General features: G+C 43.9%; 1 protein-coding gene across 4 annotated transcripts in view; it reads right to left on the bottom strand.

Moving 5' to 3' along the window:
- The window catches only part of PACSIN2 (protein kinase C and casein kinase substrate in neurons 2), a 132,049-nt gene that overhangs the window by 84,829 nt on the left and 20,707 nt on the right, over positions 1-26,513 (bottom strand). Inside the window, exon 1 of one of the 4 annotated variants that reach the window (XM_008702915.2) lies at positions 1,836-2,106. The exons of the other annotated variants lie outside the window; for them this stretch is intronic. The gene's annotated coding sequence lies outside the window, so the exon portion shown is untranslated. Of the gene's footprint in view, positions 1-1,835; positions 2,107-26,513 lie in introns of those variants that run through there. 4 annotated transcript variants of the gene reach the window in all.

A 26,513-nucleotide genomic window follows, 5' to 3' on the forward strand; every position in this document is an offset into this window, starting at 1 on the left:
CGCTCTTCCGGCTTCAGGTAACTCACTGTATACCTATGTCCAATGGTACTAACTTAGGGAAGTTATTGCATATAAAAGCTGAATATTTGAAAATGAAACAAATGAAAATGGACTCATTAGAAGAAAAAAGCCATTCTTAGCCAAGTCCTATTAATCATGAGATAATATGTGAAGAAAGCAGAGAAGAGAGGCTGGTGCCCCAGAAGTTGGTCTAGATTCACTCAGCTACCAACAAGCCGTGTGACCTTGGACGAGTCAACAAGGTATGTCACCTCTTGGTCTTAATTCCTTTGTTTAAAAAAAGGGGGGGGGGCCTGACTAGACCTCCAGTAAGAGCCATTACAACTCTAAATATCATGTTCCCATCTTTTTAACTATGCCACCAAATGAACAGCAGAATTATGTGGCAGGGCAAAACAGAGGACTAACGATGTATGAAAAGAAAGAGGGGAGGCTTATTTTTACTACTGGCATAAATCTCAGACCTGCAAGATGTTTCAGTCTGAAGTTACTATTCCTCTCTGTTACTTTCATAAACACAGCATTTAAAGTTCATCTAGAATTCAGTACGATATCTTAGTGTGAAGAAGAACTTGATGAGATACTCAGAATTACAACAGCAAGGGCAAAACCTATGGACCTCATTAAGGTCTAAGAAAAATATCATATGCTTGGGGGATTTCTAAAAAAAAAAAAAAAATAGGAAAACACAACCCTAAAAGTGTCAGAAATACACAAATCATACAAGGTAACGACCTAAGAAGAAAATATGCTTCTCTATGTGGCACAGACTGTACCAGCATGACACTTTCTGGAGAACAGAAGGAAGACCCTGATGTTGCCTTTCTCATGTTCACAGCAATAGGTTATCCCAAAAGTATATTCACCTAGCAATGGATCATTCAAGTATTGGGATTTAAAAAAAAAAAAAGCCCTCTAATTAGAAGCACAGTACTGCATAAACAAAAAGGAGGGAAGGGGAGCCATAATTTTCAATTTCAGAATATGACTTGCAGATAAGAAACAATTAAATATGTATGTAAGGCTGCTCAGTTGTTGGAACAATAAAACTTTTACATTGTGGTATCTACTAAAAATAAAAGCACAGTGTCTGGTGACAGCCGTCAAATGGAGCTGAGGGCACCAGGTCCAGCTGCGAAGAGGAATAAGAAAGAACTGACGGAGAAGGAAGGCAGAGGGGGCCTTGGAGCAAGCCACATGCTAATTCTGGGAGTCTGGAGCAGACGGCCATGAAACAGCAATTAGCGTCAACAGGAGAAGCTAATTTGTTTGCTTTTTCTCCCGAGTCCCATTTCCGTGTTTGTAGGTTAGATTTGGCTGTTAAGAAAGGAAATGGCAGCATGTAAAAGACATAATGCCTGACAGTAGGAAAAGAAACCAACCCTCTATTAATAGTTCACTCAAGTAACTCATTTAGCTCCCCAGTAAGAAAACAATCCAGCTGGAAGTATGTAAGCTGGCCTCAGCTATGCCAAAGTTTCTAATTTATTCCATCTATTTAGGAATGAAGCATGCATATATGTTCTAAAACCAGAGTAAAAATTATAAAGCATAATCTTTCATTTGTTTAGGCCAAAATCTATTCACCAAGGAAATCAAACATTTACTCTGACATTTTCTCAAGGCATTTTGGATAAAACACACTGGTTAATATTGAACTAGGTGAACATTTCCATCAAGAAGCTCTAAAACTAAGTGTGTTTAAACGGCAAGATTTCTGTTAAATCAAGCTCTCAGAAGAAAAAAAAAATCAATGAAAACTCTGCTTTTAAAAAGGTCTCCCTTAAAGGAAATATAGTAAATAGCACACTCACGTTTTTCTGTCAGATGCCAGCTTCAACGGCCTCACTTTGCAGATCAGCTTCCGTACCTGCCTCCTTCCGACCCTGCTGGTATGTCTGACCTCCAGCTCCCAGCCGAATTCTCCCAGCACATTTCATCATTTCCTGTTGGCTGCCGACTCCTTGCAGCGAGATAAGGCCAGTCCCCCACACTGCTGCAGGCACCCTACAGGCACCAGGTTCTCAGACCTCGGCTCCAGGCCCGCTACGACCATCACAGAGGAGCTTTCTTTTCAGAAAGTGGCCAAACAGAAATCTCAGTATTCGAGAGAAAGTCAGAGAGAGGAGATCGGAGAACAAAAGTCATATTAACCGCCCCCCCCCCCGCAAAATCAACTTGTATATAAACTAACTTACACAGCATAGGACAGTCTTAGACTCTCTCCTTGGGTTTGATCCTTCCTAACTCAAGAGGAAGAAAAGACCTGCTCTGGAGCAAAGGTGCCAGGCATCACAGGAGTTCATGTGACAGGGACTTCCTTCCACGGGATGATCTTACATTGTCCCTCCATACAAAACTCAACTTCTCTGCCATACAGCAAGGCAAAGCAGCTCAACAGGGGAGATGCAGAGGAAGAGGATGCAAGCTCAGCGCCAGGGACCCCAGTCTCTCGGCAGCACACACTGTCTCCGCAGGCACGTACATGTGCACGCGTGATTCCCCAGAAGTAAAAACCAAACCCCAAAACCCCTTTCTTCCTAGAGTTTTACGAAGAATTAAAAGGGAAAAAAAGAATAAATGTAACTTTAAGAGAAGAGGAAGATGTCCTAACTCATTTTAAAATGTATGCGCGCATGAGAATACATACAATATAATATAATTCCCTCTAGATAAAGTGAAGAGGAGGCACAACTAGCTATGGGGCTTGAAGCTAGAGCAGAATGGAAAAGAGACCCGGCACGCAAGGGTCCTCAGGAATTCTTCTGAGCAGGGCTCTGTTTCCTGAGCTGTTCGTGTGCTGCATTTGTGAAAATTCATCACTGTACACACTTATAATATGTGCACTTGTATGTATGTATATATATATATGTTCTATCTCAATAAAAAGTGTTTTAAAAATGTATGCAACAACATAAAAAAATACAAACACTGCAAGAAAGAACAGGTATTGAAACTAATATGTAAAACACAAGAAACAAATATTTAAAGAGCTCATTTTCCCCCGAAGTACCCTCCCAGAAGATACATGTGCACCCCCAACCCCTATGGCAAGCTAGATGCTACATTTAAGTGGTGGTGGCCAGAACAGAGCCAGACCATTCCCTCCCTTGCAACATGGGCCCTGAGTCTGACCTTGTAACATGAAACAAAATAAGTTAAAAATATCTTTCCAAAATCTGTGTTTAGAAATTCCTTGATGGAAAAACACCAATAAAGCAAAGATCATATGAACACAAGGCTCAACTATTTGACATATGATAATAATTCATACTTGGAAAATTATTATACTACCCTTTCCCCCGCCTAAAAAATCAAACACAGAAGTCGACCCAAGGGGCTCCTGGGTGGCACAACGGTTGAGCGTCTGCCTTCGGCTCAGGGCGTGATCCCGGCGTTATGGGATCGAGCCCCATATCAGGCTCCTCCACTATGAGCCTGCTTCTTCCTCTCCCACTCCCCCGGCTTGTGTTCCCTCTCTGGCTGGCTGTCTCTATCTCTGTCGAATAAATAAATAAAATCTTAAAAAAAAAAAAAAAGAAGTCGACCCAATACAACACAAACTTCGCTGTATTGCACCATCAGCTTAGTTAGATCACTCGCATGCTTACAGAGAGGCACATGCTGGAGCACTAGGCCAGCCCTGCTCTCTGGTCTGCCGAGAGGCCGGCTGCTTCATCCTGGCACTTACTAGAGGTTTAATGGCCCTAAAGGTCATCTTGTCCAGGGACACGAAAGCTGAAAAAGGCTGAATAATGTTTCCAGATACTACTTCAGTGTCCTTGACCACAACACACAGAAAGGCTTTCTAAATCTAAGGGTCTGGCAGTTATCTTCCAAAGCATTTTAACTAAATTTAAGCAGCACAAAAATACGGTCACAAAAGTCCTTTTCTGGGGGTATTTTCTTCCACTAAGAAAAAATAAACACCTGAGTTCTGGCAGACCAAGCTGATTATCTACCTCTCCTTTTCATCAGCTAGCATGACCAAAAACTCTTCTTTGTCCCACAGCCCCACTTAGGGCTCTCGGTTATGAGAGAGGACAACCACAGCAAGGTGGATTTATTCTTTAATTCCTTTTTTTTTTTTTTGTAATCCAACAAACACAAGCTGCTCAGTAAACATTTATATAGCACTACTTTATGGTTAATCATGAAAATAATCCTATCAGGGGACTGTCACCTCTTCCATTTTCCAGCTCAGATAACTGAGGTACAGAGAGGTTATATTACCTGCCCTGCATCCCAAAGCTGGCACGTGAGGGAACCAGGATCCGAACCCAGGCAGTCAGCTTCCAGAATCTAGCTATTTAACCATTATACGGCCTCTCCATCTTGGCTTCCCTCAATAAATCAGAAGTGGGTCTTGCATACAGCTGCCATGGAATAAAAATCTGATTTGAAGTGAAGTAAGAGTGCAGATAGCAGTGGGACTATGAAGTAATGAGCCCGGCTTTCCACAGTGGCTGGGGCATTCTCTCCTGGTCCCCACAACCTTGGCCAGTGGGTTCCTACCTGGAGACCAGCTGTCCTGACCCTCTGGCAGAGGACGAGACTGGCTCAGGCAGCTATTCCACCCCTAAGGCGGTACTGGGACAGAAACACTGCTCCAGGGAAACCCACCTGCTAACCTCTTGCACGTGGTGCCTAAACTGGTATTTCCAGTTCCAATCTGGTTTCTGTCACCAGACTTGAAACCTTTGGGCATTCATTCAACAAACATTTGTGCCAGGCACAGGGCTTAAGGCCTCGGGACCCCACGGCTGAAAAAGCCAAAATCCCTGCCTTGGATTGCTCAGTGTATGGGCAGGGCAGATGCATAAATAAATAAAAATGGCACAAGCTGCTAAGTGCTAGAAGCAACATGCACTGAGGGCTGAGCGAACACTGTGAAGGGAGCAGTGAGCTAGGGTGGGAAACAGGGTCAGGGAAGTCCTCATGAAGGAAGGGACGGGAGTGGCTTCTCCAAGAGCTTGCCATCAACCTACTTAAACCATGTAGATTAAGGCAGAAAAAAATTCTGAAACAAAATCCAGCAAGTTAGCTGAAGACTACCGATGCCTTCATGACCTCCGTCCTCAGCTGATGGCTGAGTCCATGCGCCGCAGTCATGAACCTCGCATCAGGCACAGACATCAGGGCAACACCGGACCGGCTGTCTCTTCTCTCCGATACCGCTGTTCTGTTATAGGACTGTGGCATGGTGAAAACGGCTGCCTTCACTGAGCTCTTTTAAAAGACTCCATAAGACAGGTACTACTAGCTCCGTTTCACGGGAGGAAAACCACCACAGAGAAATTAAGCAGCCTGCCCAGTATCACCCAGCAAATAATGGCAGAATGGGATTCGAACCCAAGTCTACCTGATATTTTCAAAGCCCATCCTCCCTCCACCCTACTCATGCCTTCCCTGGAACTAGACCTGTGAGGAACATGAGGATATCTGGCAACAGGTCATGTCACATGGGGGAAAGAATAAAATTTTCACCGTGTGATTTTTTCCCCATTCCTCTATTGGTCTGTCCTTGCTTTAATGTCACACTTTTTCTAAAACAGCTTTATCGAGATGTAATTCACATACCACATAATAAAGCCATTTAAAGTATATAATTCAATGGTTTTTAGTATATTTACAGAGCTGTGCAACCATAACCCCAATTTTAGGACATTGTCTTTACCTCAAAAAGAAACCCCATGCACATTAGCTGCCACCTTTTACTCCCCCCACTTCCCCAACCCGAAACAACCAGTGACTCTTACAAGGTGATTCTTAAAGAGGTTATCAGCACACAGTAATCAGGTTGTTAATAAAACAGTGCAAATTGCAGTTCTGTGCTTCAGGCCTCCTTCCTAGGCCGAAGCTAACAGCTGAGCCGGATAGGGCCAGGGAAAAGCCAGGTAACTTAGAGGTAGGTGCTGGGGTGAGAGGCGGAGGTATCTGGCCGCCCCATGCTAGATGGGCTCCACAGTTCCCATGTCCCTGAACTTAGCAAGGCCTAAACACAGAGCCAGGAGATCTAGCCGCTGCCGGAATGTTGGAAGTCATGCAACAACTCTAGAAGAGGCCCTCTGGTCACAAGACCTTACACCATTAAGAATGCCCAGCTCCCCACCTCTAGAAAGACAAACCAGGATGGTATCCACTACCATAGGCCGGGGGTACCCAGAACAGAGTTGTTCTGAGAAGCCAAACTCTTTAAGGATTGATTACCAGGACTAGTGATGGCCTGGAGGAAAAGATGTCTCCTCTGCTCTTCCTCCCAGCCTTCCTCAAGTGCTAAGGAGAGTTAGGGGAAAGGGGTCTACAAACAGACCACGCACACACTTCCACAGAGCCCTGATTTCTCTATCCACTTCTGCATACAGATAACAGAAATGGCTCTGTGCAGCATCGCCACAAGTACAAAACTCCTCAACGCTGAAGAGGAATGAGCTTCTGACAGATGCAAATGGGTAAATCACAGAAACTTCATGGTGAGCAAAAGAGGCCAGATGCAAAAGGGTGCACACTGTGTGTTCTATTTACATGAAATTCTAAACCCGGCCAAACAAATCCATAGTGACAGATCAACGTTTGCTGGGGGCCAGGAGCTGGGTGGGGGCTGACTGCACAGGGCACAAGGAAAGTTCTGAAATGATGGAAATGGTCTCTGTCTTGCTTGGGACAGTGGCTACACAGGTGTATCCATTTGTCATATCCATTTACATATAAATTAATATCTCAAGAAAGAGAAAGGGGAGGGGAGGGAAGGGGGGGCAGCGAATGAGGGAAAGAAGACAGGAGAGAAGCCTACTGCAGAGCCTGAACAACGGAACTGTCCGCCCTCTCCATGGGCGGCACAGCAGCTACTGCCTTCACCAAGGATTGGCCTGCAAGATGCCACCAAGGCCCAGGTCTTGCCAGCACGCGCGAATTGCCCTGGGTCTCAGTTTTTGGAACTGATCCTCTAACACACACAAATGATTCTGATGAACCTGAACGGTCCACTTTCTAACCAGGTTAGCTCAGCTCTCCAATATCACTGCAGTAAAAAGCGTGATGACGTCAGCCAGCGACTCAGAAATGGCAGCTTTCAGTGACAGGCTCCAATGGCTGTTTGACAGTCAGTAAACAAGTAAAATCTAATGCGATAATTACAGGTATTAGCTTTTCTTTTTCTTCAAATGATAAGTAAATCTTAAATTCTAGGTTATACAAAACATTCTGATAGGTCAATGGGGGGGGAAGGGCAGCAGCTATGTTCAAATTTTACATGTTAGCCTTTCATATTTTTCATGAAACAAGACATAAATAGAGCCATCTTGCCTTTAGTCTTCCCACAGATACGTATATATAAAAAGGAATAAACCAAGCCAAATTTCTACCATTCTCGATCAAAGAAGAAGGTGCCAGAACAAGCTGAACTAAGTACTAGTTCTATCTTTGGCAAAGTAAAAAAAAAAATAAAAAAATAAAAAATAAAACCCTTTATATAAGCTTCTTTGCTTCCCTGGCACTCACCCAAAGCTAAAGAAAAAAAAATGAAGCCAAACTAATTAAAGCAGAAAGCCCAATTGAGAAAAACTTCAAAGCATCAATGTGATATGAAAAATATGTTAATTTCTTTTCTTACACCTTTTATAAAATGCCATCATGAGAAGAAACACCTAGGCTTCTAACACAACATCTCGGTGGTTAAGATGTCACCCGCAGTACTGGGGCCAGCTGAAACCTTCCTTGGACAACACACTGAAGATGGAAAATGACCCCTGAAGGAAGGTCTGAAATCAAAAAGGAGTGGTGAACAAGATTTGTGGTGAGTTTTGGGGTATTTTCAGGAATAAAGTTAGAGATCTGCTCTGTTCATGTTTTACTGGAGGTTTACGGGTGTGATTTTCCCCCTCGTTTATTTCTATGTGCCCTCTCTATGCTAGATTCTGGAAGTTACAAGCTAAATAATTTCCCGCACTTGTCCTTAAGCAGCTTAGAGTTTAGTAGGGTAGAGAGACAAGCACCCAGAGGACTGTACAGTGGGACAAGGGCACATAGCAGACCTAGGCAGGGAGCCCTGCGTAGGAGAGTGGGGCAGATGTGGGAAACCACCGGGGAGGCTGGGCGCTGAGCTGAGTCAGGTAAAGAAGGCGCTGTATCTCTCCCCTCTCTGGCTGGGGCTTCCTCCTCCCCAGGCTTTACTGACCAGGGTATGGCAACTGAGGGCAGAAGCTCCGAACGCAAGGCTGCCAACTTTATTTTGTCCACTAAGGGCACTAAAAAAAGAAAAACCAATCACCTCCCATTATTTCATTTCAAAGGCATTTTAATAATAAAAAAGGCATTTTAACACTAAAAAGCAGGTCATACAACATCAGAATATAGCAAAAGCCTCAAACTAAGTATTTCTAGCTTTGTAAAGAATAATGACAATGTTGATATTTTAGCCCCATGGCAATAAAAATACCATCATGAACTAGAAACTCTGCAAACAGAGGCTAAAGTTAGGACTATTTTACGACATTTTATATACTTTTGCCAGAATCTTTACATACAATGACTATACTTCATGATAACCCTGCAAAGTGGGAATATCGTCCCCATTTTTCAGAAAACTAGAGCCCTGGGGCAAGTGGCTTGCCCATAGTCACACAGCAGTTACACAGAGCTACTACACATGGTTCCTTCTGACAGCGGAGCCCATCCGGTCCCACAAGCACGCTGGGATGGTATGGGAGAGCTCTGGGTGACCTCTGAGGTCCTCATTAGAAATAAACATGTTTTATTGTTGTTGCTTTGGAAATCGCAAAGGAAGAATTCAGCTCTGGTTTTTTGTGTTTGGTTTTTTCTTTCTTTCTTTCTTTTTTTTTTTTTTGGTAGTCCCAAACAACCAGCTCAAACCCTTTGTGAAACCAAGAGAGATATAAATATGTAAATAAATGGAAATCATGATCCCAAGCATTCCAGAATGCTGCCATTACCTTCTCCTTCTCCATTTGGACCAGTGCTAGGGATAAAGAAGATGGGAAAGATGGGAAAAGATCAAGAATCCCGGGGCGCCTGGGTGGCTCAGTCAGTTAAGTGTCTGCCTTCAGCTCAGATCATTATCCGAGGGTCCTGGGATTAAGCCCCACATCGGGCTCCCTGTTCAGTGGGGAGCCTGCTTCTCCCTCTTCCTGCCAATCCCCGTTTCTGTGCACGCTCTGTCAAATAAATCTTTTTTTTTTTTTAAATCAAGAATTCCAATGTGCCAAGAAACAGGGGACATTTGAACCCTGACTCAAGAACACTATACTTCAGTTTGGCACGTAATAAGTATACATTTAGAGTTTAATGAATGAATCTAAAGCCTGTAGGTAGTGCTGAGTGCTATATAAATTCAATTTAAAAGATATGTTCTCTAACCCCTAAAAGCTTCCATTCTAGGGTCTGAAATGTTATTATAAATAAAACACCAACTGAGGCGCCTGGGTGGCTCAGTTGGTAAAGCAACCAACTCTTGGATTAGGCTCGGGTCATGATCTCAGGGTCGTGAGATCAAGCCCCACATTGGGCTCCACACTCGGCATGGAGTTTGCTTGAGATTCTCTGCCTCTCCTTCTCCCTCTGCCCCTACCCCTACTCACACACACACCCTCTCAAATAAATAATCTTATAAATAGAATACCAACTACAAACTTAAAAGTGCATCTCATTTTACACATTTTATGTTTTTCTTCTACCATTTAAAATTGAAGCCTACTGTACTTAAACAATCTTAAACACAAGGCTCCCAATTGTACTTCAACACGGAATGAGATCCTTCCAAGTGAGGAGGTTAGAGGCTGGCCCCCTACAGGACCTCCATACCTGTGTGGAAAAGACAGAGCTGAGTGGGGCCAAGCAACAGAGAGGGGCAGTCGTGAGCAGATACAGGGCCTTGGCAAGCTTCTAGATTCCTCCACCTGTAACGTGAAGACAGCCTCAGGTACCACCCAGGGCTTGGGAAGATTAAGTGAGACAATATACACACAGTGTATCTTTAAATGGTAGCCACTGAGGTCATCCCCTGATGACAGAACCGGAAGCTCCCAATGACGGTGATCACAGCTAAAGTCACGGAAGGGTCAAAGGGCCCTATCCGAGGATAGGGTCGAAACACAGTAGGCACATGCTTAGGTGGCAGGGCATAAGGTTAATCCCCGGCAAAGTCAGAGAGCAGGCAACCAATAAATGTCAGAAAATCAAGGAATCAATGACACAATCTGAATGGAAGCAAAGGCATGGTGACCACAAGGAACGAAGTATGGGCATGGACGGGGCTGGTTCAGAATGTCTTGTGAAGGCAAAGAAAGTGAAGGGACTTTGCCAAGAGGCCGACTAAGCTGAGTGGCAGAGAGTGCCGAGCCCAGAACAAGTCTCACCAGCACACTGTGAGCCACCTGACAGGAGTCACAGGGAGAAAGCAAGCTGCTCGGCCTGGCAGTGGTTGCTCTGCGTCTGTGACAGGTGACCCAGCTTAAGGCAGAGTACAAATGAGGAACACAGTTCTCCCATTCGTGAGGGTGAGCTAAAGAAGGGCATGTTACAAAACAGTGTAAACCATATGATCCTATTTGTCTTTAAAAATCACATTTGTGTGTGAGTAAGTATAATGATCTGGGAAAGCATATGTCAAGGTATTGACAGTAATTTTTCTCCTTTTGAATATTTGTAGTTGTATTTTACAAAGTCCATGCATTGACTTTATAATGAAGGAATACACTGAGTTCCTTAGGAGATCTTAAAGCCAGACAGCTGACTCCAAGGCAGCGAGCAGAAGGGCTGTGGAGAGACTACTGCTGCACAGAGGGTGCTCAGGACCACAGCACTCACAATCTCTGGGCACTAACAGATACGGAGGGCAGAGCCCTGCCTGCAAGGCTTCCATAAAATCCCCTGTTCTGGATAAACCCTGGAGCAAGATGCTATCAACCAAAGCCTGAAACCTCATCCTCCAGAGGGAGGCACATCACCCTTGCAGGTGGCTTCACCAATTGTGCAAAATTTCATATGGGAAAGCCAAGGGATGGGATTCCTGGGCATACCCCACAATTCACTCCATGAAGTCTGAGATTTTATGAACCATTTCCGTAAACAAACATAAGTCCCAGGAATGGTCAAGGCTCTCCAGCTGCATGCAAAAGCAGAAGATGCCGGCCCTGGCCTCAGACCAACAATCTCATTCACACAGTATAGAGGTTCTTTAAGACCTCAATGTCACACAAACGAATCCCATGCAGAGACAGGTCTAAGGGAGACATTCTGCAGAATAAGCACATCTTAGTTTACCAGATGAACGGAACCAAATGAAAGGCCCAATCCCCAGTGCCAGCCACACATAGGCAGGGCGCTTCACGAGCTTTCACAACTTCAGCCCTCCTAATGATAACCCTGAGAAAGGGGAGTCAGCCGCCAGATAGCCTCTTCCCTAAGAGGAGACAGGGATCCCAGTGCCTCTGACAGCACACATGACCCACAGAACTTGGTGACCACCAAACCTCGACAATGAACATACGCATGCAAAGCTGTATAAAGACCTCTGATAGGTCAGAAGGTCCTGTGACAGGACCTATGCACTTGGATTAGGGCTGGGGGAAATTATTTTATAAATAGCTGAGAGTACTGACTTCCAGGGTCAAGATGTGGCCTGAAAATGTGGCACCGAGTGTGCTTACTACGCTTTGTGACAGCGTTCATTTTCACAACTCCTCACTCTGTGACCGTGTGTTTGCAGGTTAATGGAAATGGAACACCAAGAGTGAGCTCACCCAGATCCTGGGTCCTTTTGTGCTTGTCCCCCCAGTACACCCCCTCCAAACCCACTTACAATTCCCCACCTATGAAAAAGTGTCTTCAGGCTCAGGAGGGGGAACTAAGATCTTTAAATGGTATCAGTATATTTCTCTGTTACACTTACTGAAACACCACACTTGTCGTTTGTAATGTCAAAACAGTGCATGTATAAGAAATAGGCTGTGTCCAAATTTGTTAGATTTAGATGCTCTTTCCAACAAATACGACAATAAATAGTACAGATTTTCTTTCTGTTCCACAACTGTATTCCAACTAATCTGTAATCTCATTTTATGTAGAATTATTTTCTGATAGCACACCAATTATTGTTCTTCCTCAAAGATGTTGAGAAATATTATTATGATGTAATTTTTAGCAGTACCACTTAACAATGGTTTACACACAAGTTTTTCTTCCTATGGAGGCCTTGGGGAAGAATCAAATACTTTTAAGATGAGTAATAGCCTGAACAACTCTGGCAACAACCAATACCATAACACCTACACTATCAAAACAATCTGGGATTCATTATATCTGTAGACTGGAAATGTTTTTCTCTTCATCTTTCATGGAAAATGTCAAATGTATAAAAAGTACAGAATAGAATAATGATGCCTAGTTTCAACAACTATCAGTAGAGGACCAATCCTGTCTCACTTGTGATTGTGAAAATTATTAAATGCTCATGGAATCATAAGGCCCAAGTGTGTTTTTACGTGACCTGGCCGGTCCACAGCATGAGTCCTCAGTCTGGGAAGAGGAGACACAAAGCAAGCAGAGCAGAGGTCCTCACCTGAAGGGGATGGCAACTTTATAGGAACCAGAGCCCACGTAAAATGTGTGTAAAACCAAGGAATAAAAATACGAAGCCCACAAGGTGAGCCTCACCAGGGGTAAGTCATGCTGACGTCACTGTACGCCCTGATACGATGTGGTAAGGAAGGCACTTCACCTCTGCAGTATTCTGCCCCAAAACTCATAAGCCCAGTCCAATAATGTGAAGAAGAAAAAAAGCATGAGGCAAACCCAAATTGAGGGACATTCCACAAAATATCCGACTAGCAGTCTTCAAAATTGTCAAGGTCGTGAAAAATAACACAGAAACTGTCACAGATGGAGGAGACCAAGGAGACAGGACAATTGAACTCAATGTGATATCCTGGACTGGATCCTGGAACAGACAGAATCTCAGTGGAAAAACCCGTGAAATCCAAGTCAAGTCTGTAGTTTCATTAATAACACTGCACTGATGTGAAAGTCTTCATTTTGACAACTGTGCTGGAGTTACATAAGATGTTAACATTAGGGGAAATTAGGTGAAAGGTATATGGGAATGCTCTGCATTGTCTTTGCAACTTTTCTGTATACCTAAAACTTTTCCAAGATAAAAAGTTTATCACAGAAATAATATAAAAAATTTAACTGGCTAATAAATACTCATTATATCCTTCACAAGAAAGAGTCAAAGGCAATGTGACCTTCATTTTATTTTTTTTTAAGATTTATTTATTTTAGAGAGAGAGAATGAGAGGGAGCACGACCAGGAGGAGGGGCAGAGGGAGAGGGAGAGAATTTCAAGAAAACTTCCCACTGAGCATAGAGCCCACCAACCAGGGCCAAAATCAAAAGTCAGCCGCTTAACTGACTAAGCCACCCAAGTCTCCTGAGGTCTTCATTTTAAAATTCAGCCAAGGGGAGGCAGTGCCTGGGTGGCTCAGTCAGTTAAGCCTCTGGCTCTTGATCTCAGCTCAGCTCTTGGCCTCAGGGTCGTAAGTTCAAGCCCTGCACTGGGCTCCATACTGGGTGTTGAACCTACTTAAAAAATAAATAAAATAAAACAAAGTTTAGCCAGGGGAGTTGAAGCATAAAGAAAGAAAACAATTTGCTACACAGTCTCAAAGAAAGGAAGCACCCTGAAACCAAGGCAGGGCCCCTATAAGCTGAAGGCCACACAAGGAGCACACCACAGGACACGGAGCATCTGACTGTGATAATGAACTGGGCTGACAGAAGTGACCTCCAAACCACGAGACTGCCCTGCCCGGTCTCCTCCACCCCACCCTCCCTTACTACCCAGCTTCTCCCCTCCAGCGCCTCTCCATTCAAGCAGCAAGTTCTGAGGGTCTGTGAGCTCACTGAGTGAGACCAACAAAACGAGGAGGTATTACATACCACTGTATGCTAATTCAGTTAAAAAAAATGTGTTTTTTAAGTATCTAGAGAGAAGATGAGCTGTGATCAGAACTGCACTAGGAAATCAGATGCTGTAGCTCTGCCCAGGGGATGGGCTGGAAGAAGCAGGATTCTGCCTTGGTCTTTCTGACCAGGACACCACGCTTGGAAGGACTGAGCCTACCGCCACACAGTGACTGAAAATTCACTCATGCTTTTAACTAGCTTTGCACTTAATATAAACAGTGTGCTTCTTTATAAGAGTACCTTCCTACATTTGAAACAGGACACAATTCTAGAAATAAAAGCACACACCTGGGTTTTCAAAGTATGAACTACGTGTGGGGATTTAATTCATTCTGAACCGGATTTAAGAAAACTTTAAAGGCTAGAGTCAACACAAAACAAGCATCTTAGAGCAGCCAGATGTCTGCCTGGGCACTTGAGCAAATGTCTTACACTGAAGGTCAGCTCAAGGAAGAATTTATGTGAAATATTCCTGCCCAAATGCCCTGCAACAAAATTACTGAAAGACGAAGACAGAAAACCAGCAGTGATTTTTTGAAACAATCCTTAAAAAGAAAAGAGAGACAGTTTTAAAAAGTTGTATTTGTTCTCCAAAACAACAGTTTGAAAATGACAGAATCTGCCATCTTTCTCATCGATGAGCAGCTAGCTTCATTACTTCTGCTTATCCAGTAATTGAAGAATGTCTTGCAAAATTCAGGTCAAAACTTCCCCAGCGCTCTGAATTATGTAACCTGGAATCTGTACAATAATGCCACTGACCGACAGCCCTCCACTGAGGCTTTGTTCTTCAACTTCACATTGAGAAAAAGCCCACATATGCTTTTTCCATTCATTTTTAAAATGTTTTTTGAATTAGAAACTCTCCAAATACACCCTGGTCTTTACACATTCGATGGTTCAGACTTCAGGGGCCGTGTGCCCGGGCTCACCAGGTATGGAAAGCCCCACACCAGTACTAGGCATAGCAGCCTTCCCCAGATGCCCAGGGGGGTGGGTTGCTCAACTGTAAAAAGAGGACAAGCACCTCCCACCCTCAGGTTGCTGAGAGGGTTAAATGAGACAAAGCACCTGGTCTGGTACCTGACAGCCCATCTTGTCCCCAAATCTAAGTCTCCTTCCCTCCAAATCCCTTTATCCACTCTCCTTCTGGTTGCCCTCCATCTGGCCCACCAAGACCTAGGTACAACAGAAAAGCCAATTCCCCCAAGGAGCCGGCACCTTTATCGTCCCCTCACAGCTCTTTCCTGTGAGCACCAGATGACAGGTACCACATGCAACACATTCATCTATTAATCGAATACGAATTTTATTTGTATTCCATCTACCTCTCCACTGATTTCCATGAGGAAGGATTTTCTTCTCTTTTTCTGAGACAGAAAGCAAGCGAGCATGGCGGCAGGGGGGTGGGGTGGGATCTTAAGCAGTCTTCATGCCCAACATGGAGCTGGATGCAGGGCTTGATTTCACGACCCTGAGATCACTGAAATCGTGACATGAGCCAAAATCAAGAGTCAGATGCTTAACCGACTGGGCCACCCAGGCGCCCCGGAAGGATTTTTCTCTAAATGCTCCTAGTCTGTTACACAATGCCTAACTCCTCCCCAGGAAAAAAACAGTACAGTGCTCTTCCTGGAGGGCAGGGGACAGTGATCAAATAGAGCTTCTTGTCTGGGTGCAGATCATCATTTTTTTAAGATTTTATTTATGCATTTGAAAGAGAGAGAGCACAAGTGGCAGCTGGGGTGAGGGGGGGACCAGAGGTAGAAGCAGACTCCCTGCTGAGCAGGGCTCCATCCCAGGACCCTGGGATCACGACCTAAGCCGAAGGCAGCCACTTAACCAACTGAGCCACCCAGGTACCCCTGGCTGGGGATCATCATTGAAAGATCATAAGCAAGAAGAACAAAGCTGGCGGCATCACAATCCCAGGTTGTAAGATACACTGCAAAGCTGTGGTAATCAAAACAGTATGGAACTGGCACAAAAACAAACACAGATCAATGGAACAAAAAAAGAGCCCGTGGGGCGCCTGGGTGGCTCAGTCGTTAAGCGTCTGCCTTCAGCTCAGGGTGTGATCCCGGCATTCTGGGATTGAGCCCCACATCAGGCTCCTCCACTGGGAGCCTGCTTCTTCCTCTCCCACTCTCCCTGCTTGTGTTCCCTCTCTCGCTGGCTCTCTCTCTCTCTGTCAAGTAAATAAATAAAATCTTAAAAAAAAAAAAAAAAAGAGCCCAGAAATAAACCCACACTTATATGGTCAATTAATCTTTGACAAAGGAGGCAAGAATATCCAATGAGAAAAAGACAGTCTCTTCAATAAATGGTGCTGGGAAAACTGGACAGGTACATGGACCACCTTCTTACACAATACACAAAAATAAACTCAAAATAAAGACCTAAATGAGAGACCTGAAACCACAGAACTCCTAAAAGAAAACATAGGCATTAAACTCTTGAATATCAGCTTTAGCAACATATTTATGGATCTGTCTTCTCAGGCAAGGGAAACAAAAGGAAAAATAAACTATTGGGACTACCCCAAAATAAAAAGCCTCCGCATGGCAAAGAGAAAACAAAAAACAAACACCATCAACAAAGCAGAAAGGCAACCTACTGAAAAAAAGTCATTTGCAAGTGATATATCTGGAAAGGGGTCAATATCCAAAATAAAGAACTTACACAACACCAATAAATAAATACATAAATACATAAAATAATAAAATATGAGCAGAGGACCCAATAGGACATTTGTCCAAATGAGACTTACAGATGGCCAACAGACACATGAAGTTCAACATCACTAACCATCAGGGACATGCAAATCAAAACCACAATGAGATATCACCTCACACCTGTCAGAATGTCTAAAATCAAAAGGACAAGAAACAGGTGCTGGTGAAGATGCGGTGAAAAAGGAACGCTCACGCATTGCTGGTAGGAGTGTAAATTGGTTTAACCACTGTGAAATGACATGAATGATATAAAGATTCCTCAAAATATTAAAAATAGACCTACTACATGATCCAGTAATTCCACTGCTGGGTATTTACCCAAGAAAATGAAAACATTAATTCAAAAAGATATATGCACCCCTATGTTTACTGCAGCATTATTTACAATAGCCAAAAAATGGAAGTAGTCCAAGTGTCCATCAATAGACAAATAGGTAACAAAGATGTGATATATGTATCTGTATCTAGATACACACACACACACACACACACACACACACACACACACTGGAATTTCACAGCTGTAAAAAAGAATGAGATTTTGCCATTTGCAAGAACGTGAATGGACCCAGAGTGTGTTACGCTAAGTGAAATAAGTCAGAGAAAGACAAATACCATATGATGTCACTTATATGTGGAATCTAAAAAACAAACCAACCCAAATATAGAAACAGACTCATATATTCTAAGAACTGGTGGTTGCCAGAAGGGAGGTAGGTGCAGGGATGGGCAAAATAGGTGGAGATTAAGAGGTACAAACTTCTGGGGCGCCTGGGTGGCTCAGTCAGTTAAGCATCCTACTCTTGGTTTTGGCTCAGATCATGATCTCAGGGTCCTGGAATCAAACCCCACGATGGGCTCAATGGGCTCCACATTGAGCACAGTCTGCTTGAGACCCCCTCCCCCTCTCCCTCTGCCCCTCCCCGCTATGCTCTCTCTCTAAAATAAAATCTTCAAAGAGGTACAAACTTCCAGTTATAAAATAAGTCATAGACATGAAAAGTACAGCATAGGGAATGTAGTCAATTTAATACTGTAATAACACTGTATGGTAACAGATGGTGACCACTTATGGTGAGCACTGCATAGTGTGTAAAATTGTCAAATCACTATGTGTGCACCTGAAACTAATATAACACTGTACATCAAGTATATGTCAAAGAAAAAAGAAAAAAAGATCATAAGCAATGGAAATTAGGCCTCTTTTTCTTCTCTCTCCCCTGCAGACCAGTGCAAGGCAGCCATCTGGAGCAAAGATACCTGCTCCGCAGACCCAGCTGACCTCGAAGGAGGCTATACCAGAAGGTGGGTCAGGGAGAGTCAGCAAATCCACTTGGCTAGCGCTGCGTATAAGCTATACTCCGGCATATCCTCCACGCCTGTTGCGAAGGGGTATCTGGTCTTATTCTGACACTCTCGCATCACTCTCTCACAGGTCCGAACCTGAGTGAATTTAACTTACTAACTCGTTCAAACCCAATACCAGTACTCATTTACTAGCATTTATTAAACTCTCATCACCCGCTCACCATAAAATGCTAATTTTAAGGGATATAGAGATCCACTTAGAGAGTCTCTGTCCTTCTGGTTCACTCATAAGGAAGTTAAAACCAAAATACTTTTATTAAAAGGCAGAATGGGGACACCTGGGTGGCTCAGTCAGTTGAGCATCTGACTCTTGGTTTGGGCTCAGGTCATGATCTTGGGGTCCTGGGATCAAGCCCCAAGTCGGGCCCTGCACTCAGCATGGAGTCTGCTTGAGATTCTCTCTCCATCTCCCTCTGTGCCCCCCCCCCCAAGTCGTTCTCTCTAAAATAAATAAATAAAATCTTTAAAACAAAATAAATAAAAGGCAGACTGGAGGAAGGGAAGGTTGCCTCTAGTGGTGATACGTTGATCAGGGACAAACTGGAAGAAGACCCACAGGGCTAGAAGAGGTGGAGAGGAATGGGGAGTTGTTTAATGAGGACACAGATTCAGGCTGGGAAGATGAAAAAGTTCTGGAGACGTATTATGGTGGTGATTGCTCAACAATGTAAATGTACTTAATGCCACGGAATCATATAATTTAAAATGGTTAAAATGGTAAATTTTATATTATGCATACTTTACTGCAATAAAAAATTAAAATTTAACAACAACAAAAAAAAGCTAAGAAACAGACCCACACATGTTTCTAAACTCCTCTATGACAGAAGTGGTGTTCCCAAGGCACAGTGGGGGTCTCCCAATAGTGGTGCAGATTCAACCAGTCATCCAAATGGAAGAAAATAAAATTGGATTCGTACTTCATGCAAAAATCAATTACAAAATCAACTTCAGACAGACTAAGGCTTAATGTGAAAAGCAAAACTTTAAAAGTGTTAAAGAAAATAAAGAATATCTTTATGACCTCAACGCAAGGAAGGACTCCCTTTATTTATTTATTTTTTTAAAGATTTTATTTATTTGAGAGAGAGAGAGAAAGAGAGAGAGAATCTAAGGCAGACTCCATGCTGAGCTTGGAGCCCAATGCAGGGCTTGATCCCAGGACCCTGAGATGACAACCTGAGCCAAAACCAAGAGTCTGACACTTAACCAACTGAACCACCCAGGCGCCCCAGGATTTCCTTTAAAAAGTCATTAAAAGGGGCACCTGGGTGGCTCGGTTGGTTGGGCATCTGCCTTCGGCTCAGGTCATGATCCCAGGAGTCCCACATCGGGCTCCTTGCTCAGCGAAGAGCCTGCTTCTCTCTCCGCCTGCTTCCCCCCTGCTAGTGCGCGCGCGCTCTCTCTGGCAAATAAATAGATAAAATCTTAAAAAAAAAAAAAGGTCATTAAAAGTACTGAACTGGGGCGCCTGGGTGGTTCAGTCATTAAGCGTCTGCCTTCGGCGTTCTGGGATTGAGCCCCGCATCAGGCTCCTCCGCTGGAAGCCTGCTTCTTCCTCTCCCACTCCCCCTGCTTGTGTTCCCTCTCTCGCTGGCTGTCTCTCTCTGTCAAATAAATAAATAAAATCTTTAAAAAAAATAAAAAATTAAAAAAAAATAAAAGTACTGATCTTTAAAGAAAAGATTAATATAGTGAACTGCACTGAAATTAAAAATGTTTGGGGCGCCTGGGTGGCTCAGTCATTAAGTGTCTGCCTTCAGCCTCAGGTCATGATCCCAGCGTGCTGGGATCGAGCCCCGCATCGGGCTCCCCGCTCAGCGGAAGCCTGCTTCTCCCTCTCCCACTCCCCCTGCTTGTGTTCCCTCTCGCACTGCCTCTCTCTCTGTCAAATAAATAAATAAAATCTTTAAAAAAAAGAAATTAAAAATGTTTAACAACAGATAGCACAATGACAGTAAAAACACATGGACAAGGTAAGAAGTGATATCCGTATCTCATAGAACCAGCAAATTGGCTTCTATGCAGAATGAAGAACAACCAACACAAATCAATAAGAAAAATAGACGAGTTCAGGCGAATTCAGGGTGGGACGGCCATAGACATAAAAATACAGACAACCCAAGAGAAGTATAGGAAAAGACTCATTGGCTAATTCCTCGCAGGGACAGGACAGAACCATGGGTGCCTGCCAGGTTACCCGCACCTACAGCTGGCCCTCAGCACTCTAGACGCCACTCTTGGTTCCTGGTACTTGCCCTACTACTGCTCCCTGGGCCTTGGGGAGGTGGCTTGTTACAGTAACAATCCTCTTCCTCACTCAACCCCAGGAGTTCATTCCTGGTTCCTGCAGGGTGAGGCCAGGAGCCACACCTGGTGGTGAAAGGCCAGTGGGAAGTCCTCAGGGACAGGTGGTCACAAGCTCCAGACAGAAGAGAGGCACAGGGGCAGCTCAAACTGAGCAGACACTGCCATGGCCACTCCTCTGGCCCCTTCCCCATGAGCTGTCACATCCACAGGATCATTTTGGGGGTTCACAGATGTGGAGGAACAGTGCTGCATGCACGGTCCCTGTCATGCTGGAGCTTAATGGAATGAGGACTTAATGTGCTTGCTGCTGGGTTCTGAAAATACTTCCACATTTATGTATATTTCTTCTATGACCATTTTACTTAGATTTTTATTAGGATTAGCTGCTAGTTTTTATTACATGCCTTTTAAACATCTGCTAATATAGTCAATATAGGTTTTTTTTTTTTTTAAGATTTTATTTATTTATTTGACAGAGATAGAGACAGCCAGTGAGAGAGGGAACACAAGCAGGGGGAGTGGGAGAGGAAGAAGCAGGCTCATAGCGGAGGAGCCCGATGTGGGACTCGATCCCAGAACGCCGGGATCACGCCCTGAGCCGAAGGCAGACGCTTAACCGCTATGCCACCCAGGCGCCCCAATATAGGTTTTCTTTTTAATGTTATGTACTGAATTGTTAAGCATCACTTTAAATGAGCACTTACTATATACCAAGCCCTGCTCTAATCACTTCGCATGTATTATCCCACGTTCAGCCCTTACATCAATCCTATATGATGGTACTACACCCCACAAAATCCTGCTAACTTTACAGATGACACTGAAGTTCAGGAGATTTAAATAATTCAGCCAAAGTCAGAGAGTTAACAGACATCAGGACTGGAACACACCATGCTTTTCAGACCCGAGCCAGAGCTTTCTCCAGCAGACATACTTCCTGTTAGGATACCCCTGTACTTCTGGAATAAGCCTTACTTGGTTGTGGAAAGCAAACCTTTTTTTTTTTTTTTAATTCAAGTATAATTAACATACACTGTTATATCAGTTTCAGGTACACAATACAATTATTCAACAATTCTATACATTTCTTAGTGCTCGCCACAATAAGTATACCACACATCCCCTTTCTTTCACTACCCTCCTGCCCACCTCCCCTCTGTAATCTTTTAATATGCCACTATATTCAAATTGTTGTTCTATTTAGAAATAAATTTAGAAATATATTTAGAGATGTTGCAAGTAAATATAAACATATATATGCGCACACACACACACACACACAGAGGAAATTGGTCTGTCGTCTTCTCTAGACCACGGAAGGAACAGGAAATCTAACCACTATAAAGAGACAGACATATATGACTACATAAAAATCTTTAAACTTCATGGGTGGGAAAAGACATCCAAACAATATAAAAACAAATTATAGAAACAAATAGCCGGAGGGACATATTTGCAATACATACAACAAAGGATTTATAGCTCAATATATAAGAGCTCCTAAAAACTGTAAAGAAAATCCAATAAAAGAAAAAAATGGATAAAAAATATGGATAAAGAACTCCTAGAAGAAATACAAATGGCTAATAAATATGTGTAATGTTGCTCAGCCTCATGGGTACTAGGAAAATATAACAATAGGATGCTATTTTCACCCATCAGATTAGCAAAACACAACATCTAATGCTGGCGGGAACGCCCAGAAGAGGCACACAACTCATACACTGTTGGTATAATTATGTCCTACAAAAAAGCTGAAGCAATTCAATCTGGCGTAACTACAAAACACTGCTGACGTGGGGAGACATCCAGAGTGCCATTCGCTCATCCTCACTCAACAATAAGCACCTACAAGACACAGCGCGCTCTGTTAGATCTTTGTTCTCAGAGTAGAGTAAGGGCCGTGAGAAGAGCCGGTTGCTGAGTGGTGTCTACGGTATGTTCTTGCTCGTATTAAAACATGCACTGATGTCTGGGAGGGGCTAGAGAAAGTTGTGGAAGGCTCTGCTGCGCCCGGTCAGTGCCGGTTTACCTCAACAGCGTTAGGGCTGGAGGTTTACTACCAACTCCACGTGTATGCATCTTGTTGTTGCACTTGGCATGAACGCAGAGTAACAAAGGCAATAACCTGTAACTTTGAGAGATCTAATAAAAAATATTACAAACAGCTTCCGTTGACAGACAATAAAAGAAGGGCACAAGGTCTACGTCAGGTTGGTGGCAGAGCCAAGAGTCCACCTTCTGTCAGACTGATGACTGCAAAGCTGGGCTCTCTGCATCCAGATGACGCTGTTTCGCCTCACCTGAATTCACCCATCCACAAAGGGGGCAACTCGAGAAGCCTTCACCTCTCCTACTGACAGTAAGTTTTGGGAGGCAGTCTGGAAACATGTCTTGAACTCCTATATATTACACTATTTCTTGAGTTCCTACGGATGATGTGCTATACTTTTTAGCCTACAGAAGTTCAGGGGAACTCATCTGAGACACAAACAAAAGTGTCTTTGCATCCTGGATTCATCCTGGCCCTTAGTTGGTTGTGGTACTATCCCATTTCACCGGGCACCCCACAAACAGACTGCTCCTTGCCCAGCACCCACGTCTCCTCCTTCTGGCAACCGCGTTCCAACTGGGCTTTGGGGAATCCCTCCGCCCCTTGGAGACAATCGACCTCCCCTGGCTTCTTTTTAGTCTGTGAGGTCACCCTACCCACTGTCTTCCAAAGAAGGGATTTTAAGCTCAGGTTAGCTCAAGGACCACAGAACCATGACTGGTATACATTGTTTCCTGACTGCAAAGAACACCATCCCTCTCGCCCAATCCCCCGAAGCAGAGCACAGAGGTGTTAATAACGTTTTGTCACTTAGGAGAAACAGCCTGTGCCTCTACAAAGGTTTGAGACACAGAAACTTCAAAGCTACTTAAGATTTTCTTACCACTTCCCAAGACCCAATGACAGTTACATGTTTCAGTCTCTACTTAGAGAAAAATATTCAACTAAATACAGAAAGAAATGATTGGGCCAGGTCAAATACCTGCTTCTCCATGAGATCTCTGATCCCTTCCTGCTGGGAGTACACACTCTCTCTGAAGGCATCTGCCAGTTTTTAACTCGTGTTTTAGTTACTGAAATACAGACATGACCCCCACTAGGCTGGAAGCTTCCCGGGAACAGAATTCCCATCTAATTTACTAAAGGACTCCCTTGGCATATCAACTGCACATGGCAAACAGACCCACACGCTGCCCGGGGTGCTCAACAAGTGTTTGTCCCTGTGAAATTATTAACGAGACAGCTCACTAAAATGGAGTTGGGAAGTTCTGGCAGGGGGAGCTCCCAAGTCCTACCTCTGGTTAGTCAACTGCAGACCCAACAGGAAGAAATGGACTTGACCTTGCATAGATTTGACCTTGCATGCATACTACTCTACTACTCAAGTGGGAGGAAGAGATGTTTTCCTTATCCCTCGGTCAAGGGCTCAGCCAATGAAAAACCACCATACTTCCATCTCCCAGGTTACTCCAATGGACTTTTAGTCTATAACAAACTTCCTAGTTTACCCCTTCCTCCTTAAAAAAGCTTACCTCTCTTTCATTCCCTGGACTTACCTATGGTTTTGCCAAGCTCATTTGTCCTGAATTGCGATCTTCTTATTCCCGAATAAACCCATCTTTTGCTGGTAAAATAACTGGGAGTTCTTATCTTTAAAGTTAACATCCCCAAATCTATTTATGCCAACTGTACCTATAAATATATACGTATAAAAATAAGCATTTATATATGGGTATACATATATATGTATTTATACCAGACTGTATATACACACACACACTTAACTATATAAACCCATGAAAGAACTACACAGTTGTTTCTGTGAAAATTACAATTTGCTAATTTTTTTTAACTTTTATAAACCCTAAATAAATTACAGGTGTAGGTGAGACAGGTAAGGCAAGCATAAAGGACTGGGTGAAAATTTGTAAAAATCTAGAATTTAGCAACTCAAGTTGCTCTACCCACAGTATTAGTTCTCAAGCCTCTTCAAGAAAACCCGAATATGGAAGACAACAGATTATGGGTGTGGTTTATGCAAGAAAACAAGGGATAATTCTGATCCACAGATTCAAAGTAAAAAAAAAATTAATAAAAGAGGGGCACATGAGATACACTGATTTTTTTTAAGTTAAAAATAAAATGCCTAAATTATGTATTGTTTTGTATGATTCCTGCTTTATCCAGCCTCTTCAATTAGCTGACTGGTGGCCTGTCCCAGTATCCTGAGACAAATGCAGAGTGGCCACTGGTCAGGTGTCATGTCAAGTACTAGGAACAGTGCTGCCTCACAGGAAATGAACTAGAAGACTTGGCTGGAGGAGGCATGCACAGCCTATGGGGTACAGCACTTAGCAGGGCATTAAAAACATTCTTCCTACCATCAATGAAAACAGAGCAGCTATGTAATTTGTTTAAAGACCAGGACAAATTAATAAAAGTACCTAATTCAGAATTCTTAATTTACAATCTGAAAGAAAAGCCCCAGGCTTCCCTGAAGGTACTGTGATGTCGATGTTTGTGTAAGAAAACTCTGCTCCCAGCTTGCACTTGGCCAACTCCCCAGACAGAATCTGGGGATGCAGGGAGAACTCACCTGCCAGGGACAAAAGCATGATGGCTGACCTGGGACAGCTGGGTAGCTCCACCCGATGCAAAGATGGCTCCAAGTGGAAAAACCACTCCCTTTACTCGGTGCTTCAGGGCATCCGGGAATAAGGAGCAAAGTAAACCAGAAGGAAATGGAAATTAAATGTCTCTTACCTCACCTGTGCCAAAGCTGTGGCCTAATTTGACTGTTACGACCTGGGGAAAGGCTAAACACCTCCCCATTACAGAGACACAGGTCTCCTCCCCTTGGCACATCAACAATGCCAATTTAAAGATGATGAGAGCACAAAGTCAAGCGGTTATGATGGACTACTCCAAAAGAGGTGACTGCTTGCCCAAAAAAAGCAGGGGTGGGGAGGTAGTTGGAAAACAGAAGTGGGGCCAATACTTCATTTTCCTATTTCTAAATTAAATCCTAAAAATGGATATATGCTGGTTTGTTAAGGTAACCAAAAGTCAGGAAAGCCGGCTGCTTCCTATAAAAAATGAAAGCAGGAAGTGTGTGGGAACAACATGACCAGAGAGAAGCCCTCTCCTCTTTCAGCATCGCACCTCTCAGAACAGGATGCTCACCCCCAGAGCTATTTCTATGGGCTTCACACTCCACCCATTAGGGCCTGAAGATGGGTGATTTGGAGGCTCCGCGGTGTTAACCCTTGGTCCTCCTCCCCCAACCCTCACCGCATCCAGACCCAGTTCCGGGGCTCAGCAGAGTCCCCCTTTACTAACCAGCACCCCCAACCAGCCACACCATCCACCAGGCCTCAGCCTCAGAAGGGCCCACCTGTTTGGGTTTTTTTTTTAAAGATCTTATTTATTCATTTGAGAGAGAGAGAGACAGCCAGAGAGAGGGAACACAAGCAGGGAGAGTGGGAGAGGAAGAAGCAGGCTCCCAGCGGAGGAGCCTGATGGGGGGCTTGATCCCACAACGCTGGGATCACGCCCTGAGCCGAGGCAGCCGATGCTTAGCTTAACAACTGAGCCACCCAGGCACCCCGGGCCCACCTGCTTTTGAAACACTCGCAAATATAAACAAATGAGCATAATGAATCACACACACACACACACACCTGCTATCCAGCTTCAGCTGATTTTAACCCGTGCCTGCCTCTGCACCACATCATATTCTGGAGGAAGAGTCAAGTTTGAAAAAATCCTTGTAACCTGGCAAGTGCCTCCACTCTATCCCCCACCCTGGATTCACTAAGCAAACCAGGTTCGGGCCTCAGGCTCCACAGCTCTATCTCCACTTGAATCAATTCCGCCTCCACCTCCACCCCCACCCTCACCCCTACCCTCACCATGCCCCGCCCTCACCACAGGAATGCAGGACTGACTTGTCCACTAAGGGTACATAGAGAGCCCCTGGCTGCCTGTCTCCACGACCACAACACCAGCACAAAGGACACATCAAGGTCATCTTGACTGAGCCT

This window comes from Ursus maritimus, unplaced genomic scaffold (genome assembly GCF_017311325.1).
Source record: "Ursus maritimus isolate PB19 unplaced genomic scaffold, ASM1731132v1 scaffold_21, whole genome shotgun sequence".
NCBI classification, from domain to species: domain Eukaryota; kingdom Metazoa; phylum Chordata; class Mammalia; order Carnivora; family Ursidae; genus Ursus; species Ursus maritimus.